Source organism: Oryctolagus cuniculus, chromosome 12 (assembly GCF_964237555.1).
Source record: "Oryctolagus cuniculus chromosome 12, mOryCun1.1, whole genome shotgun sequence".
Lineage (NCBI taxonomy): Eukaryota > Metazoa > Chordata > Mammalia > Lagomorpha > Leporidae > Oryctolagus > Oryctolagus cuniculus.
This window is the reverse complement of record NC_091443.1, coordinates 117,900,308-117,913,120: the sequence shown is the minus strand read 5'-3', so window position 1 is coordinate 117,913,120 and position 12,813 is coordinate 117,900,308. Positions and strand designations below refer to the sequence as shown.

The 12,813-nt window shown below is 43.6% G+C and overlaps 1 long non-coding RNA gene across 3 annotated transcripts; it reads right to left on the bottom strand.

The window, feature by feature from the left end:
• Positions 1 to 6,482: 6,482 nt before the first annotated feature.
• On the bottom strand, positions 6,483 to 12,697 carry LOC138844571 (uncharacterized). 3 transcript variants are annotated; one of them, XR_011380506.1, is made up of 4 exons: positions 12,559 to 12,697; positions 12,198 to 12,244; positions 10,739 to 10,955; positions 6,483 to 10,199 (listed from the first exon to the last, which is right to left on the bottom strand). It is a non-coding gene; the product is annotated as an uncharacterized lncRNA (long non-coding RNA). The 3 variants fall into 3 exon arrangements; XR_011380507.1 differs by having other exon boundaries at positions 6,483 to 8,631; XR_011380508.1 differs by having other exon boundaries at positions 10,739 to 10,889.
• Between the last annotated feature and the right edge of the window lie 116 nt (positions 12,698 to 12,813).

Sequence of the window (12,813 nt, the reverse complement as noted above, 5' to 3'; positions counted from 1 at the left end):
CTGTGGTATTAGTCTTTCTGTGTCTGTCCAGCATGTTTTTGTTTTTGTTTTTGCTTTTTTGCTCAAGTTTACTTTGCTATTTTGGGTATTTTAATACATATTTTTGGATTGTTTTTCTACTTCTATAAAGAATGTCATTGGTATATTGACAGAGATTGCACGGAATGCATACTTAAGATGCTATAGATTCTTAATGACAATAAGTCTTACAATCCATGAGCAAGAAATATCTTCACATTTTTATGTCCTTGATGATTTCTTTCATCAATATTTTATAAATTTTATTGTAGAGATCTTTCATTTCTTTGGTTAAATTTATTCCTAAATATTGGATTGTGTTTGTGATATTGTGAATGGGATTTCAAACCTGATGTCTCTTTCAGTGAGATCATTGTTGGTACATAAAAATCCTACTGTTTTGGTTTGCTCCCTTTGTAACTGTGATTTCACTGAACTGATTTATAAATTCTAACAGCTTTTTGCTGTAGTGCTTGGTTTTCATCCAGGTACAACATCATGAAATTTGCAAATGTTAATTTTAAAAGTTTATTTATTTATTTGAAAGGCAATTACAGAGAGGGCAAGGCATAGAAAGAGAAATATTCCATCTATTTGTTCATTCCTCAAATGGCTGCAACAACCAGGCCTGGTTCAGTCTGAAGCCAGGAGCTAGAGATTTATCCAAGTCTCCCACATGGGTGCAGGGGCCCAAGCACTTGGTCCGTCCTCTGCTGCTTTCCCAGGTGCATCAGTAGAGAGGTGGATCATGAGTGGAGTATCCAAGAATCCAACTGGTGACCATATGGGATGCTCATGCTGCAGGCGGTGGCTTTACCCACGATGCCACAGAGCTGGTCCCAAATATGGCGATTTTGAATTACTACTTTCCAATTTTAATTACCTTATTTATTTTCCCTCCAAAATGTTCTTGCTAGTACTTCCAACAATATACTGAATAAGACTGGTGAAAAATGGACATTTTTCTCTTATTCCATATTTGAAAAGAAGTGATTTCTGCTTTATATTTTTCAGTATAAAAGTAGCTGTTGGTCTGTCTCATAAAGGCTTTATAATTTTGAGATGTGTTCTTTTTATTCTAGTTTGTAGAGGATTTTTTTTATTATAGAGATATTCGATTTTATCAACTGCTTTCTGTGTCTGTTAAAATGCTCACATGATTTTTCCCTCATTCTGTTGATGTGATTTATGAGGTTTTTGATTTCCAAATGTTGAATCACCCTTGCATCTTTAGATTAAATCAAACTTACTGTAACATATAACCACTGGTGTAGCTTTGGATTTGGTTTACTAATGTTTTGTTGAAAACTTCTGCATTTATGTTCATCAAGCATACTGGTCTGTAGTTTTATTTTTTGTGTTGTGTCTTTGGTACTGGTATTGGTAATGCCAGCTTTCTGAAAAGTATTTTATAGTTTTCTTTTTTAAAAGTATTTATTTACTTGAAAGGCAGTTACACAGAGGCGGGGGAGGGGTAAGAGAAATAGCAAAAGCAAGAGTGAGCAAGAAAGAGTCTTTCATCCATTGGTTTACTTCCCAAATGGCTGCAATGGCCAGGGCTGAGCCAATCCTAAGACAGGAGCCAGGAGCTTCTTCTGGGTTTTCCTCATGGGTGCAGGGGTCCAAGGACTTGGGTCATCTTTTACTGCTTTCTAAAGCCATTAGCAGAGAGCTGGATCTGAAGTGGAGCTGCCAGGCTTCAAATTTTCAAATTGGCACCCATGTGGGATGCTGGCATTCAGGCCAGGGCTTTACCTGCTTCTGCCACAGTGCTGGCCCCTTACAGTTTTGTATACTCTAAAATATTTTGCAATAATTTGAAGAGTATTTGAGCTATTCCTTTTTAAATGTTTTATAGAATTTAGGGTTTTCTTTGTTGGGAAACTTTTATTAATTACTTCAGTAGTATTTCTTCCTATGGCCTATTTATATTTTCTATATCTTCCTTGTTTAATCTTAATATGTTACACATATTCAGGAATTTACTTGAGGCTTTTAATTTGTTAACACACAGTTCATAGCAGCTTTTTATGACCCATCATATTCTGTAGTATCAACTGTAACATCTACTTTTCTTCTCAAATTTTATTTATTGAGGTTTTTTTCTTCTTTCTTTTGTTACTCTGGATAAAGGCTTTTCTATTTTGTTTATCTTCTTAAAGAACCAGCTATTTGTTTTATATCTCTAATATTCTTTTAGTTTCAATTTCATTTATGACTGTTCTTATATTTATTTTTTCTTGTGCCCTGCTAATTTTTGCCTATGGCTTATTTTTCTTTTTCTGTGTTTTTTTTTTTTAAAGATTTATATATTTTTTTGAAAGTCAGGGTTTTTTTTTTTTTTTTTTTTTTGAAAGTCAGAGAGAAGAGGCAGAGAGAGAGGTCTTCCATTCACTGGTTCACTCCCCAATTGGCCATAACGACCAGTGCTGTGCCGATCTGACGCCAGGAGCTTCTTCCAGGTCTCCCACACAGGTGCAGGTTCCCAAGGACTTGGGCCATATTCTACTGCTTTCCCAGGCCATAGCAAAGAGCTGGATAGAGGCCGGCACCATGGCTCACTTGGCTCATCCTCCACCTGTGGCGCTGGCACCTCAGGTTCTAGTCCTGGTTGGGGCACCGGGTACTAGTCCCAGTTGCTCCTCTTCTAGTCCATCTCTCTGCTGTGGCCCGGGAGGGTAATGGAGAATGACCCAAGTGCGTGGGTCCCTGCACCCACATGGGAGACTGGGAGGAAGCATCTGGCTCCTGGCTTCAGATTGGCACAGCACCAGTTGTGGCAGCCAATAGGGGAGTGAACCAACAGAAGGAAGACCCTTCTGTCTCTCTCTTTCACTGTCTATAACTGTCTCTATCTCTCTCTCTCTCACTGTCTAACTCTGCCTGTCCAAAAAAAAAAGAAGAAGAAGAAGAAGAAGAAGAAGAAGAAGAAGAAGAAGAAGAAGAAGAAGAAGAAGAGCTGGATAGAAAGTGGAGCAGCCGGGTCTCCAACCGGTGCCCATATGGGATGCCAGCACTTCAGGCCAGGGTGTTAAACCACTGCACCACAGTGCTGGCCACTTTTTCTGGGTTTTTGAGATGCAGCATTAGACCATTTATTTAAGATCTTTCAAATTTAAATGTAAGCACTTGTCATTATAAAATTTCCTCTTAATACTGCTTTTGCTGTGTTCTATGCTTTGATATGTTGTGTTTTCATATTCATTTGTTTTAAGAAATTTTCTGACCTCTTTTTAATTTTTTAAAATGATGCATTGGTCATCATGTTGTTTAATTTTCATGTACCTGCGAACTTTCCAGTGCCCTTTTTTATTATTATTGATGTCTAGTTAGATTGATTTCAGTCTGAGAAGGTAGGCGCATGGTATGATTTCAATCTTTTGAAGTTTTTGAGACTTGATTTCTTCATTAGTAATCAGTGTCAGCATTGTCTACATGTGCCACAGGTTTCCGTTCTTCAGCCTTTTGTGGATGTTACAGTATGACTTTGAAGTGGCATGAGCTTCCATAGGTTCTTAGTCCCTAGAGTTGTCAGCCATACTGGGGTTTGTGATGTCCGTATCCACAGTTCTGGTCATGCTACCCTTTTCTACCAGGCAAATATGAATATTTCTGGTGTTTGTGGCAGCAAAATTTATGGCCTTTTTACTATACTATGTGGATAAGACATTCCCCAGGTCCTGATATGTTAGCCTGACTAATACCCAGAAATTTAGCATCATGAGTTCAAGTCCCAAGCTGGGAAATGTTAAGGAGACATTCCCTGAGTCCTACAGGGTGAATACAGTTTATGCTGAGGGTTGTGTATCAGCAGGTCTGGGTCTGGAGCACTGGAATGCTTATAGGCTCCATTCCCTAGGGTCTAGGTGTATTTACATGACTCTCTGAAATACAGTACACAGAGTGACAGCCCTGGAGATACAGGATACAGCGGGGTCCTTATCCAGGTCTCTCAGGTTGACTGCCAATTATTCCAGGAATTGAATTCCAGCCTGAAGCATACAAAGATAGGATTGTATAACTCCCACAGATGAGTGTTATTCCAGGGTTTATAACACCAGCAGCAGCAATCTTAGAGCTTCAGATATTGGAGAGAACTTTCCTTTGTGCCTACAAGGCATGCAAAAATGATGCACTGTCCTGCCTTCCAGCACCATGTGCCAAGAGTTTCAGAAGAGGCCTCTTTAGTTCTGTTACTCTGGAATTCTGTATGAGATGCTACTGGTTCTCACAGCCATATGAGGCCGTGAGAATTTCTCTATATTGTACAGAGCAAGCAAGTAGAGCTCCAGAGCTCCTGCAGTTGCAGAATTCACAAGGGCTGTCTCTACCATGGAAAATGCCCATGCTGTTTCTGGGGAATTCTGGTAGCAAAGGGGCTGCTTGCTTCATCCAAGGCAGGTGGAGTACAGTAGCTTCTTAAAAGTATCTTGGGTCTGGCACTTTAGGGACAGACGAAGGCAATGTGGGTTTTGTCTTGGAAGCAAGGAAGTTGCTCAAAACCCAATCATCTCCCACAAATCTGCTTTCACTTGTAGGAAGCCTCCAAAAGGAGACACTGTATTGAATATTTTCCCATTTTGTATTAAAATGAGTATCTTGGCTGGGAAAGAAGGTTTTAAAACATAGTCTTATGTTTATATAATAAGGTAAATAAATTTTTTACTAACCACTTTTTACACAATCTTAAAGTTATCATTAAATTCTAGAATTAATTCCAAAGACTGAAATGACTACCTCCAATGAGATAGCTACAACCTTATAGCTAATGTGTGCTCTTCCCCTCCCCGCCCTTTTGTTCAACAAACAGACCCACCAATCATCATTTCACTAGCTGAAAGGCACTAAATAATTTTCTTCATAGTACCACAGGGACCTAATATCTCCAAGTCAAACAGATAATTGGTTCTTGATTTTGACACCAAGAAATGACTCAGTAAGTTATCAGAGGATGACTTCATAATTGCAGAAGGGTTTTAACTTGCTAGCCTTTTTGGGAAATGAAATTATATTTTCCAATAGACATATCTATCACAGTACCTGACAGAGATGATCAATACATCATCATAAATAAAACCAGCAAGCATACCATAGTGATTATTTGCACTTTTAATGCATTTGTTAACCTTTATTGAATGGATTTATTGTCATACAATGAAGATAACTGGGTAAAAGCTCTGTCAATCATATGGAAAAACATAAAGGTCACTTTTTATAAGTAAAACTTTCAAGTTTGTACTTAAAAAGCAAACTAAACAAAAAGCACACTGGCAAGGTGGTTTTCACAGAATGACACACTATATTCAAAACTGAGAAAATGAAACAATATTGATGCCCCATTCTTAAAAATTAGTCAGATTTTTCCCAAAAAAATAAGGTAGACACTCCTAGTGCTGAGTTCTGCTGAAACTTTAAAATATATATTAAAATAAAAATACCAAAAGTAGACAGCTCCACATAAAATGAGAACACATTTCCCTAACAAAATTCAGAAAGAGTCCTGATTTCCCCACCACTGAAATCCTGTAAGTTTCATTGGGCTAATGATGCTTCACTGCCCTACTCTGTTATTAGTGGTCAACAAATGTAGATTCTGAATCTACTTTTTTTCTATCCAATTAAAGAACTACATTGGTGATGAGGCAGAAAATGAACAAATTAAATGCAAATACTTTAATTTTCAGAAATTTTGATTTTTTTCATTATTTTACCTCTCCCCAAATTGAAAGAAATATTTTTGAAATGTTTCTAATAAATTAGTATAGAAAAATTATGTTTGGTACATTAACAGAAGCTATCCATTTTCTCAAAGTATAGGAATTTCAATTATTTTATTATTTGGTTTGTGGTCATTTGTATTATCACAATTGCCATAAAAATGATAACTTCAAAATTAAGCCTACAACTAGAGATAAATAACTATATTTCTATGAATTGTCCATGAGGCAGATGTTATCCAAACATCTCTTATAGATTTCCATTATTCATTATTCCTGAAAAATCACTTCAGAGACAAAACAATTATTTGTTTCAAATTTGTGACAACATCTTAATACTTCTGATAACTATAATCAATAGCAGGTAGTAAGACTTGTTTTCCGATGTGTTATATTAATGTATTTAAGTAATTAATAATGTATTTTAAGATAATTCTATTAATGTGTAAGTTTAGTGAAGAAATCTTAATAACACCAGAGATTGCTTAAAAGTGAAAAAATATTATAATTTGAATGAAAATGGCTGATATTGAAGGTTCCCTTCCAAAAGAGAAATTCTATAAATCAATAAACTTAAAATTTGCTTTTATTACTAGGCATTTATCTTCATAAAAATATAACATTTAATTTATATCTAATAGTATAGTTCATTTGTATATTATAAGTACTACAGGATTTTTCTTAGCTTATTCTTTTTTTTTTTTTTTTTTTTATCTTTTATTTAATGAATATAAATTTCCAAAGTACGTCTCATGGGTTACAATGGCTTTCCCCCCCATACCGTCCCTCCCACCCACCACCCTCCCCTTTCCCACTCCCTCCCCCCTTCCATTCACATCAAGATTCATTTTCGATTATCTTAGTATACAGAAGATCAGCTTAGTATACCTTAAGTAAGGATTTCAACAGTTTGTTCCCACACAGAAACATAAAGTGAAAAATAATAGATGATTTTTTTTAAATGATGATGAAATCAGATCAGACCTATTGTCATGTTTAATCCCAGTGGGAGTCAAGTTGGGAATTGATAGTTTCTTTCTTTCCTTTTTTTTTTTTTTTTAACAGAAGATCAGTTTAGTGTACATTAAGTAAAGATTTCAATCGTTTGCACCCCCATAGAAACACAAAGTGAAATATACTGTTTGAGTACTCGTTATAGCATTAAGCCTCAGTGTACAGCACATTAAGGACAGAGATCCTACATGAGGAGTAAGTGCACAGTGACTCCTGTTGTTGACTTTACAAATTGACACTCCTGTTTATGGCATCAGTAATCTCCCTATGCACCAGTCATGAGTTTCCAAGGCTATGGAAGCCCCTTGAGTTCTCCGACCCTTATCTTGTTTAGACAAGGTCATAGTCAAAGTGGAGGTTCTCTCCTCCCTTCAGAGAAAGGCACCTCCCTCTTTGAAGATCTGTTCTTTCCACTGGGATCTCACTCACAGAGATCTTTTTGCCAGAGTGTCTTGGCTTTCCATGCCTAAAATACTCTCATGGGCTTTTCAGCCAGCTCCGAGTGCCTTTAGGGCTTCTTAGCTTATTCTTAAAAAAAAAAAAAAAAACTACAAGATAACACTTTGGCTCTCCTGAACTGAAAATAATGAAAATGTTGTTCACTATGAACTGCTTAAAAAAAGTACATAGGCTGGCGCCATGACTCACTTGGCTGATCCTCTGCCTGCAGCGCCAGTACCCTGGGTTCTAGTCCCGGTTGGGGCCCCGAGTTCTATTCCCAGTTGCTCCTCTTCCAGTCCAGCTCTCTGCTGCTGCCCAGGAAGGCAGTGGAGGATGGCCCAAGTGCTTGGGCCCTGCACCCGCATGGGAGACCAGGAGGAAGCACCTGGCTCCTGGCTTTGGATCAGTGCAGCACGCCAGCCATAGCAGCCATTTGGGGGGTGAACCAATGGATGGAAGACCTTTCTCTCTGTCTCTCGAGGTCTAACTCTGCCTGTCAAAAACAAATATAAACATACGACCTTGGGAACATTTTTTGAGGCACAAAATCCCTGACATGGCAACAGAAGTACATAAGGACATTCAACACACACGGGTCCTTTCTAGCATGTCACATGACAACTTGTAAGATTTTCTTGGTAATACTCAGGCAATATGCATGTTCGTGATTCAGAAAATCGGATGAGGTTGCAAGCAATGAAAATAATAGGTGATCCTAGTAGGAAGAAAAGCTTGAAGTCCTTTGCTTCTTTCCTTGAAAGCCCTAAGAAAGGGTGCCTTCTTCCACATGAGGGGCAGAAGCACTAAATCTCAAAACTAGGTGGGAGGAGACCTGGAAATTTAGGGACCTCCTGCAAGCCTGCATGCTCTCTATTAAACATGGTTTATCCCCTCTGAAACTCATGGGCACAGTTAATCCAGTGATGAGAAATTCAGCAGTGAGAACAGGTGAGGCCCTGCAGGAAGTGATCAGGATAAATCCATTCATGTGTTCATGGATTAACACCTTATCCCTAGGGGACCGCAACATAGACCACTTTGGATTGGCCCCCTCTGCACCCCTTCTGTCTGTCCACTGGTCTCTGTGCCACCCAGGCCTCTACCAACAAGAAGACCATCACCAGATGCTGCCCCTAGACCTGCACCAAAACCATGAGGTCAATAATACCGCTTCCTTCTCACGCACCGAGCCTGTGCTGCTGCAAGATTAGCAACAAGAAAACTGACCCAGACCCCTACGCCTAGAGGACTGCTTGAGATCTGCTGCCTCACTCAAGGAAATCGGGTCATACAGGAAGTTCAAGTTCTTCCTCACCACACAGAGATTGGAAAGCTGATGCCCCAGGGTTCAAAGAAGCTGCAGGCGGGGACTGCACACCACCCCGTGGTCCTGACGGCCAGCCCACTGCATACCGGAGTCCTAGCATCCTCCTGAGGGCTCCTGCGGTGTGGGAAACACAAACAGTAGCACTGGCTGAGCCGCCTGGAGCCCCTCTCAGGAGATATACCTTGTTCAATGACCGTACTTTGTGTAGTTCTTCTTGTCAGTGTATACACTTTAGAAATTGATTACAGCAGAAAACACATACGAACATGTTTCTTTATGCCTTACTGTGGAAAGTTTGACTACAATGTGTCAAGGTGAAGATCCTTTCAGGTCATGTTTCTTATGTGTTCTATGTGCTTCCTGTACTTGGCATCCCTTTCTTTCTCCAAATTGGGGGAGTTTTCTGTGATTATTTCACAAAAATAGGCCTTCTATTCCATTCTCTCTTTCTACATCTTCAGGTACTCTTAAGACCTGTAAGCTGGGTTATTTGACAGTTTTTTAAAAAGATTTATTTATTTATTTGAAAGTCTCAATTACAGAGAGAGGAGAGGCAGAGAGAGAGAGAGAGAGAGAGAGACAGATCTTCCATCTGATGGTTCACTCCCCAATTGGCCACAACAGCTGGAGCTGTACCAATCCGAAGCCAGGAGCCAGGAGCTTCTTCCAGGTCTCCCACATGGTGCAGGGGCCCAAGGACTTGGGCCATCTTCTACTGCTATCCCAGGCCATAGCAGAGAGCTGAATCAGAAGAGGAGCAGCCAAGCCCTCAAGTTGCACAAAGATGTCATTGATTCCTTGTGGAGCCTCCAAGTAACAGATCTGTCAGTTGAAGTACCTTTAACTCTCCTGTGGCTCTCACTGCCCACAAGGTCAGGAACAATATCCAGGAAAGAACTCCAACACACCATTGCATTTGAGAGTTTATGGTATGGTCACTTACATGCTCCATAGAGTACAATTGACAAATTTCTCAATTTCTATTCACGGAAAACTTGAAGCAAGTTTACTCATCAGTAAAATGTGTGAACCACTGAGAGTAGTTCTGAGTTAAAGAACTGGGGAGACATTTGTCTTTGAGTCCTTTCCCCCTAAAGATAAGAATGGACCCTAGTATGTGTACAGTTTATGTGTGTGTGTGTGTGTGTGTCTTTTTGTGTTTTTACTATTTATAAGTATTTCCCATATTTCACACATTTGCAATATGGCAATATTTCTACAATATCAAGGGCTACATTTATTTTAAAAATATTTTGTCAGTCTACATTGTAAAAGAAAAGTGAACTCTAAATCAATTTTTTGACTTTCTCCTGTTGTTTTTCCCGATGAACTGTCCGATAATTTTGAATTTACAAGAAAGTAATACATGCATAAGCACTTTGCTTAAGCAGAAATATCATAGAAAATAAGTGTGTGCTACATTTGAGTTTCCTTTTCAGAAAAATTTCTTCCTTAAAACAATCTCATGAAAAATCCCTTACCAAAGTGTCACTATTTATATGGGCCCTGAAAAAAAATCACATATGACTCCTCTGCTTTCTTTTTCCATCCTTTATCTCTATTTTTATTTTTCAATAATATGATTGTGTAGGTAATGAAAAATTTATCTTCATGCCTAAGTATCTATGTAAAACTTACCTACACAAGTCTTGTGTTTGCCCATAACCTCTATCCATAAACTCCTACAATATAAAGCATATCCTAATGTGAATTCATATTCAAAATCCAATATTCTAACTTGCTGTGTTATACATGCTTGTTCTGGGGCTGGCACAGTAGTGTAGCAGGTAAAGCCACTGTCTGCAGTGCCAGCATTCCATATGGGCACCGGTTTGAGTCCCAGCTGCTCCACTTTTGATCCAGCTCTTTGTTATGGCTTGGTGTGGTGGAATGAGAGGGCCATGCCAAGGTGGCCACTGGCAAGGGAGCATCAGTTACTCAGGAATGGCTTTGAAACCCACCTGGCAACAGGCTGTGATTGAATGGCTTTGGAAACTGCCTGGCAACAGGCTGTGATTGGATGGCTTTGGAAACTACCTGGCAACAGGCTGTGACTGGATGGCTTTGGAAACTGCCTGGCAGGCTGTGATTGGATGGCTTTGGAAACTGCCTGGCAGGCTGTGATTGGATGGGGCATAGACTGCCCCTTGACCATATTGGCTTGTCTTGGCTATATAAGAGGTAGTTTCAACTGAAATAAACAAGTCTGCTGGCTGCTCACCTCAAGCCTGCTTTCACTGGACTCCCGGGGTCTGTGTAGTGACTCCGCGCCTCTTGCCCCCACCACGCTGTTCCTCTCAGAAATGAATCCACTGCAACATTGTTGAGAAATCAACAGCAACAGGCACCCACATCTGCCAGTGGTTCGGATCCTGTCCCGAGAACCCCCAGGCTCAGCCACGGAGGCCCTGGGCAGCTGCACTGAGTCCTGAGGCTGCCTGGGAAGGGAGAGGAGAGAGCCAGCTGGCCCAAGGACAGAAACAGGAAAGAGGGAGTCTGGAGCTGCAGTAGGGAGAGGGAGGGGCCTGGCCCTGAGATCCCAGGGGCGCCCCCCAAGTGTGGGGCTGGTGCAGTGGGGCAGATGCGGTCCTGAGGCAGGTAGAGTGGCAGGTGCCTACCTTGGCTGACGCTCCTCAGGGACCACTGAGAGGGATTCTGAAAGACAGCTTGGGAGCTTCCCGGAGTTCTGTCTGCCCAGGAAGACTGAGGAAGGCCCACCTGTGGGCTGTGGTTGGGGTGGGGAGGGCTGGGGGTAGCCATGATGCCACTGTGTGGGGGGGGCATGCAGACATCCTCCCCACATTGGGTGGGCTCAGAAATCCTCACGGGATGGAGGGCGTTGGCACCCACACAGAATCGGGGTGCTGGCACACTCACGGATTGGAGGCCGCTGGCAACTTCACGGGTCAAGGGGCACGGGCACCCTCACGGGTCGGGGGGCACGGGCATTCTCACAGTGTTGGGGGCCCAGGCACACTCACAGGGTCGGGGTGCTGGCATCTTCTCTGGTCGGTGGACTCTCACAGGTCGAGGGGCCCAGGCAACCTCAAGAGGTCGGGGGTGCAGCCACCCTCACGGGGTTGGGAGGCGCTGGCACCCTCACGGGTTGATGTCTACTGCAGCCCCCCGCACGGGGTCGGGGTCCGCAACCATGCTCACGGCTCAGTGGCCTAGACATCCTCACCGGTCGGGGGGCTCAGGCACACTCATGGGGTTGGGGGGCGCAGACTTCCTCACAGGTCGGGGGGCGCAGGCCCCCTCACGGTTCGGGAGGCACAGAAATCCTCACATGGTCTGGGGGCTCCGGCACATGCACGGAGTCAGGGGGCGCAGGCACCCTCACTGGTTGGGGGCGCAGACATCCGCGCGGATCTGGGAACGCAGGCAGACGCACGAGGCCTGGGGGCACAGACTTCCTCACGGGTCGGGGGGTGCAGCCACCATGACGGGGTCGGGAGGTGCTGGCATCCTCACGGGGTCTGGGTCCGTAGCCATGCTCACGGTTCGGGAGCGCAAACATCCTCACGGATAGGGGGGCGCAGGCACACTCATGGGGTTGGGCGGTGCAGGCACACATACGGGTCGGGGCACAGACAACCTCACGGGATGGGGGCACAGACTTCCTCACGGGTCGGGGGGCGCAGGCACACGCACAGGGTCGGGGGGCGCGGGCTACTCACCGTGACCGGAAGGCCCCGCGGCAGCTGCGGCCGGGTCCTGCTCAGTCCTGGAGGGAAGCGTGGGAGAGGCTGAGGCCCCGGAGCTGCTCTGAGGGCAAAGGGGGCCCGTGGGGGCGCGGGAGGAGGAGCCGCCGGGACCTGGGCGCGCCCGACTGTATCCAGCTGGGCGGGGACAGACGCGCTTTCGGGATCAGCGTGGGGCCCCTCGAGGAAGGGCTGGGTGTGAGAGGGGCAGTGTTTGGAGGACGTGAAAGGGACCCCCGAGGGGATTTCTGAAACGAGAACGTCTGGGGCACTTCTGGGAGGAGTCAGAAAGGGCTCGTGAACTGATGCAGTGTCCCCTGCTCTGCGCTCCGCCCACCTCCTGAGCCCTGGGTTCCGAAGGCCCCGGTTCGGGGGTGCCTGTGGAGAAAGGGGGTCCAGGGCGCGGGCCGGAGAGCGGCCTCTGGGGTCCGCAGACTAACTGGAGAAAGCTGCGCGCGCACCCAAGGGAAATCGCCCCGCCCCCAGAGTGGGCGGTGACAGAGCTGCACGCGCAGCTCCCATTTTGACGCCTCGGACCACGCCCCTCTTTGTTTCATCTTTCTCACTGACCAATGGGCTTGAAGTGTGGCGA